Below are 7,500 nucleotides of genomic sequence, written 5' to 3' on the forward strand. Positions count from 1 at the left end.
TTTATTCTGATCTTTTTGTTGCAATGCTTATGACAAATCATTGGTTAAATCAAGCACTCGAAGCATCAAACGCAAGATAAGTAAATGTTTGAAAGTTTCCATGTTGACCATAAAGCCAGAAACCAAATCTCTATCATTTGCATCTGCTCCATCAAGAGAAATGCCATGTAGCACTTCAACCACGGAATCCCACATTTGATAGAGATCCGGATTAGAGTCTTGTGGTGTGACCCCCATCTTGTATCACCGGGTCTTGTTAAACTCGTCTCTTGATGCTGGCCTTTTCCTCACAAAATCTTCCCATGCTCTAACTGTACAACCAGGTTGTGATGATGCTTCTACAACAACGCGTCTCTCCTTTTACATGAGGCACTCACCTACAAGAAAAGAGTAAGTGTGGTTTGAATTTTATAATGGCTAGATATATACTATTTAGATTTACAAATAGCCATAATCTATAAGAACTAAGAAGCGCTAACCATGTTTACAATCTTATTTGTATGGCCAAAGAAATCACTAATAGCTAGAACTCCCTTGACGACGCAACAACCACCATTTGAAGTTGGTGGGCAAAACAATGCACATAAGAAGCAGACGGGTTGACATCTAGCACCAATTTCTTCAGACCATTAAGTTCTCCACGCATATTTGAGGCCCCATCACATATTTGTCCTCACAATCTAGACATGGATAAATTATGTTTAACAAACATTGCATCCAAAGATCTTTTCAAAGAAGCGGATCTAGTATCAACAACATGTTCAACCAAGCAATCTTCCCAAAGACTCCCCTTTTTGGTTCGTGAACCTGCAAGCAACAAAATATAAAATTACAACAACCATGTGAGGGTACAATAGTTACATTCAAAATTAGAACAATCATGCCAAATAACTAACCTCACAATCATAGCCATTTGCTCCCTAACCGATACATCATGAGACACATCAACAAGTAGAGAGAAATTACTCTCACCACGCTCATTCATTATCACTTTTGTAGTCACTTCGGCACATGCTTGTACTATTTGTTTTTGGATTTATGACAAGTCAATTCATGATTGCTAGGATCATTTTTTATGGACCACATTAGTTACATCTTTGCATCTTTCCGCATACCAATCCAACATCTCATGGAAATTACCCTTGTTCTTGAAAGTGGTAGTCACGTCGTCCCCATGAAAAGCTAGACCTTGAGAGACAAGAAACCTTACCACACCTACAACAACCCTCAAACGTTCTTCATATTCAATATGTGATTTCTCAACATGACAAGTGATTGCATATGACACAATTTGCTTTTTGTTTTTTAAAATCTTCACACCGTCTTCTAGCATTATTGTGAGCGTTGTTTGGTCCACCTACATGAGCATTGAATATTTCCACTGCATTCTTCCAATTTTTAAACCCTTTCTTAATGAAGACATCATGATCAAACTTGTCACCAATGCTTGGAGGCTTGAAAAGAAAACAAGGGAAACAATAGGTAGATTTTGTCTCTTTACTATACTCAAGCCAATCATAATCTTTCTACCATGCTTCTTTGAAGTTCTGCCAATCTTTCCCAAAACGAGTACAAGGACAATCATGACCATACAAACATCTCACACCTTTGGACAAATACGCCCTTCTCATTTCAACTCTAATTTTTGGAGTTACGTACTCTTCAATTTGCTTACGTGTGCCAGGATCAGGATCCACATCAGCTAAATTAAATGCCAGAGGAATGCCCTAGAACATCAAATGGTACCAAAACTGAGTGTATTGTTGCTGCTGACAATATGTTCTTATTCAACATTCCAACTAACATATCAATTATCAATGGAAGGATACAAGAAGAGGATACTTGCTGGAGGTCGTTGTTGTCAGAATCATGTGGTCATTTCCGTTTGGTTGATCTATCTACTGCACCATCCGTTGCCACTGCCAGTCTAGGCGCCGAAGCTACTGCCCCTGCCATAGCCGCAACTTCAGCCTCAGTTTCTTCGAGTTTGACAACAACAACTATCCCTATCCAATCCACCTCTTCACCGGAGTCCATCACTGACACTCCGGCAGTGGGTGCGTGGACGTGTAAGGCATCTAGCGACGGCGCAGCACCGCAACAGTGGTCTATGTCGTAAGGGGAACAACTCGATGTGATTTCTGGATCGACTAGGGATTTCTTTTTGTTTGTTTGACGAGGAGAAAGGAGAGACATATCGTCTGTTTGGGCCTATAGGCTATAGTAACTACTAACTAATAAATGTAGCCCAGCCCACCGGCGGACCGGCCCAGAACTCTTTCTCCCTCACGGTCACATACCCCTTTGATCACTGCCGCATGCATGAGAACTCCTATATGGCGCCGTACGCGCTGGCAGCAACGGGAACGCGTACCATCCTTGCTCCCCCACGCGTCCTGATAAACCGGCCCATGTGAGGGGCGGGAAGCCCCTTGTTTTTTTTGCCTTTTCCTTTTTTGTTTTCAGCTTAATTTTATGTTAAGAAATAATTTAGGATTTTAGAAAAAGTTGCAAATTGTCCAATTGTTCGTGAATCCAAAAATTGTTCACCATTTGATTTTTTTGAGGAAATAATAAATTCCCACGGATTCAAAAAATGTTTGCAATTTCAAAATAATGTTCGTCTATTCAAAAAATGTTTACAATTTCGAAAAATGTTCATGAATTTCTAGAAAAATGTTCACAATATTCAAAAAAATTCAAGAATTTTGAAAAGTGTTCAGAAATTTAAACAAATGTTCACAAAATTCAAAAAATGTTCGCTATTTCAAGAACTATTAAGGAACTAAAACAATTGTACATAAAAAAATGCTCTTGAATTTAAGAAATTGTCGGAAACTTCAAAAAATGTTCACCATTTCCAGAAAAATATACACAAATTCAAGGAATGTTCATGAATTTGAAAAGAAAAATCATGACTTTGAAAAATGTTCGCTTATTTAAAAAATATTCACGATTTCAAAGAAAAAATGTTCACGATTTAATGAAAATATTCAGTTTTTCAAAACTGTGTTCACGGATTTGTAAAAAATGTTCATAATTTTGAAAAATGTTTACAATTTAAGAAAATTTGTTTGCAAATTTGATACATGGCTGATATTTTTAGAAAAGGTGAAAATAAGGAAAAAAATAAAAAATAGAGCATTAAAGAAAAGGGAAAAGAAAAAAAGGAAAAAGTTAATCAAAGAAGTAAAAAGAAAAAGGAAATACAAAAGAAAAAAATCGAAGGAAATAAACAAGAAAAAAAGGGTTCTTGGAAGGTTCTAGAACCTTCCCAAAACCGGCGGGGAGAAATCCCTATACTGGCCGGCACAAAAAACTATGGATGCTAGGGGGGGTACGCGTCAACTCGCTAGCGAGCGACCTATGCACCATATAGGGATCGCCCGCGCACACGGAACACAGAGAACAGCGCCGCCTCTGCTGGTTTCTGAATTCTGACGCCTGCCGGAGGAAATATATGTATGTGGGGGTCGATCCTCCGGCGCCGGCAACCGGGGGCGGCCGCGCCAACTTGCCCATGTGGTGGGTTCGCCACAGCTGGCGGTTGTCCGGCGTGGCGCTGATTCAACTAGTAGGACGTGGCGAACCCATCACATCAAATTTCGTTTTGCCGGCATTGATGAGACCCCTGAACCTTTGTACCCCAACCATGTCTCCTTTCTCGGTTCCGCTGTTGCTACTTGCTAGTGCTTGAGGTAAAAGCATCTCGGGTACCCTAACTTGCAGGGAATGTGATGATTTAGTTTCAAACTTGCAAAATGCAACTTTACCATATCCCAACTTGCATTGTATGTGACGATTTGGTCCTCAGCCTATCACAGCGTGACAAATGGCAGCCAGGTCGCTGGACTGGTCGTCGCCTGCACTTTTGCACAAAACACCTTGCTGTCTTGTCTAATTAACCTACGCTACCGCCGAGGCGGACACGCTGCCGGCGGAGCTACGCAAGGAAGGCCGTGCTCGCCGAGACCAAGGCGGACGTGGGGATTGCGGCGGTGGCGGCGTGTGGGCTCCGGGTCATGCGTAGCCTGAGCCCCCTGTACTCTCTCCTCCTCCTCCTTACCGGCGCAACCATGGCCGCCGCGGACCCTTGGTCCACCGAGGCACCGACTGCCCGAGCGACACAAACTACACCCGCGGTGGTGTCTTCCAGGCCAACCTCGACGCCCTCCTCTTGTTCCTCCCCGCCGCTGCGTCGGACGCGTCCAGGTTGGCCGAGAACACCACCGGCACAGCGCCCGACGAGGCGTACGGTCTCGCGCACTGCCGCGCCGACGTCAATGCACCCGAGTGCCACTCGTGCCTCGACACCTGGGCGCGGGACGCAGCCATCAAGTGCCCCGGCCAGAAAAAGTCCATGCTCTTCTACGACGCCTGCCTCCTGCGCCACTAGAATGTGAGCTTCTTCGGCGTCGCCGACATGTCGTGGCTGACCGGCTTATGCAACGCGGTGAACGCGACGCAGCCCGAGCTGTTCAAGACGCAGCTGGGCGCGCTGATGAACAACCTCAGCAGCAAGGCGGCGTCGTCCCCGCGACTGTTCGCGGCCGACACGGTCGACTTGACGCCCTTCACCAAGATCCACGACATGTCCCAGTGCACGCGCGACCTCGCCGGCGACGACTGCAACCGCTGCCTCGCCGTAGCCGTCTCGTACATCCTGAAATTTTGCGACGGGAGGGAGGGAGGACAGGTCGCCACCCGGAGCTGCTCCATCCGGTACGAGTTGTATCCTTTCTACAACGCACAGGCCCACTAGAAGATAGGGTAAACTATTCTGAATTTCCTTTTGACCGAGAGCGGCGACGACGAATCTTCCCTGGGGTTGCAGCAAACGACGATGCCACAGCCAAGATAGCTCTGTTCGTCTCCATTCCCGTTGCTGTCGTGCTATTGGTGCTGTTGACAGTTGCTTTGTATCTCTGCAAGAGGAATAACAAGAAACCACACGAACATGTGCAGATATCCAGCGCGGGTGAGTGCTTCTCGATTGATCATTTCAAATCCCCGAAAAGGAAGAACATCGAGACTTAATTGTTCTCTCTCCCTCTATATATACTGTTTGTTTTTGTGAGCAGACAATGAGTATGGAGGAGACATGGGAAGCTCAGAGTCTCCGTTGTACGATTTCAGCACTCTAAGGGCTGCCACTGACAACTTCTCTGAAGAAAATAATCTCAGGGAAGGCGAGTTTGGGCCGGTCTACAAAGTAACGTACACTGAACTTGGAACATGAGCATCCACTCTCCAATTGATTTTCCATGTCTGAACTGAACAATCGACTTGATGTGGTTTGGTCGGTCAGGGCATTCTGCGGGATGGGCAGGAGATCGCGGTGAAGAGGCTGTCGAAGACCTCCCAGCAAGGGCTCGTGGAGATGAGGAACGAGGTTGTGCTGGTGGCCAAGCTTCAACACAAGAATCTGGTGCGCTTGCTCGGCTGCTGCATCCAAGAGGAGGAGATGCTCCTCGTCTACGAGTTCCTCTTCAACAGAAGCCTCAACAAGATTCTATTCGGTCGGTACCTAGTTCTTCAGACTGTTATACTGCAAGTGACATTCAGTTTCAAGAGTTTACGTACTACTCCTTACCAATGTGCGTGCGCGCAGATCCTGCGAGGCAGCAAGAGCTTACCTGGGGGCACAGGTTCAGAATCATCCAGGGGATCAGGCGAGGCCTTCTTTACCTCCACGAAGATTCGAGGCAGGACCGGGGCGTGCACAACTCAGTTCAGGTTCGAGGGGGTTCGGACTGAGGAGTGGCACTGTCATCTTATATGTGGGTAGAGTTGGGCTCATTCGGCTCAACCTTGCCACAAAAGAGGCGGTTGTCGTCTACCACCACAGCGATACGGCCTACATCTCGCAGGTTTGCCTGCACGAGATGGATTTGTCCTCTCTGCTCCAGACCATGAAACCTCTAAACTAGCTGCTTATTATGGATCAGTTTTGGGAATATTCTTCAGTCCAGTTCTTGTTCTAGTACTTTGTTTGCTTAGAGCAGCTGTTTTAGCTCTAAGCTGTCACTCCTAAGTTTGTCAAGTCTTATCATTTCTCGTTATGCCATTAGTGCTTGCTGGAAATCTGTCGTTGATCCGATCCTGTAAAATAACGGATTGTACAGTTCATTATGTACTTTAATCAGTTGTCAAAGGTGAAATAAAATCTGTTTGCCTCATTGATTCGATGCCCAGTTCGTCACTACAGCCTTGGCTACTGCTAGAATTTGCATGGGAGGTGCTACTGAAGCTGATGGTGCTCCCGCGCAATGTGCATTGTGCATGGCTTCCTTTATGTTTCTGTTTTTTCTATCGAAAGAAGTGGTAATATGATTCCAGCTTTGAATCCACTCATCAATCATCCGAGAATTCCGAAACACCGCACTCTCTCGTACATCTCCACTCAAAGATCACGATCGATCGAGGCATGCGTGCATGCATGCATGCATGCAAGAATGATTTGCTCCGCCCACCACGGTAAAGACAGTTTTGATTGATCAATGCCACGGCAAATTCAGGTGGAGGTGAGTGCGGGTTGATTAAAGGAAATTGCAGGGGGTTTTGTGCAAAAGTGCATGCGCTGACCAGTCCAGCCACCTGGCTGCCAATTGTCGAGTTCTTATTAGCCTGGGACTAAATCATCACATGAGGTGCAAGTTGGGATATGGTGGAGTCAAGTTTTGCAAGTTTGGGACTAAATCATTACATGAGGTGCAAGTTGGGATATGGTGGAGTCAAGTTTTGCAAGTTTGGAACTAAATCGTCACATTCTGTGCAAGTTAGGGTATCTGGGGTGCTATTACCTCCTAGTACTTTATCCATGTCGTCTCTTCTATTGGGTGTACCGAATTCATCATCGTTCATGGGCCATCGGTGGCTCCTCCTCGCAACTCTAACCGTAACAACGAGTTTGAGCACCGCCGGGCGGAAAGAAGAAACACAAAGAATCCAGACACGGATCCAGGAGTTGCGAGGAGTTCAAAGAACATCCCGGGTGTATGTGCATTAGCAAAATCGTCTGTTGTATCTATTGTACTGATGATGGATTGTGTGCTACTCCCTCTAGGTCACAACTAAGTGACGTCTTGGATATGCCTTAAGTCAAACATTTTAAACTGCAACCACCGATATCATTTCAAATATTTGGATTGAATAATCAAGAACCAATGTACATATTTTTCTACAGAGTATTTTGAAATAACATAGTTCCTTCTGGTTACATACTTAACAATTTGTTCAGATAAGGGCATAAGGGCATCTCCAATGCCGACCTTCGAACCGTCCGCATATGTTTGGATCGCGTATCTGGATGTGTTGTGCCATCCATTCTTTGGCCTTTGCGGGCGTCTGGACCGCTGCCACACCCACGTCTGACCGTCCTGGCCCACCCAAACCCCCTCCCTCGCCCGCACGCACTTACTTCCTGAAACGATCAGCGCCGCTCTAGAGCGTCAGTGTCGCATTCATGTGCACCAGAGCGGACGCGACATCTCACTAGCG

The 7,500-nt window shown here is 45.7% G+C and overlaps 1 pseudogene; it reads left to right on the plus strand.

Annotated features, from left to right (window-relative positions):
* The first annotated feature begins 4,076 nt into the window (after nt 1-4,076).
* Nucleotides 4,077-6,135, plus strand: LOC125556544 (annotated as a pseudogene).
* Nucleotides 6,136-7,500: the final 1,365 nt, after the last annotated feature.

Source organism: Triticum urartu, chromosome 5, assembly GCF_003073215.2.
Source record: "Triticum urartu cultivar G1812 chromosome 5, Tu2.1, whole genome shotgun sequence".
NCBI lineage: Eukaryota > Viridiplantae > Streptophyta > Magnoliopsida > Poales > Poaceae > Triticum > Triticum urartu.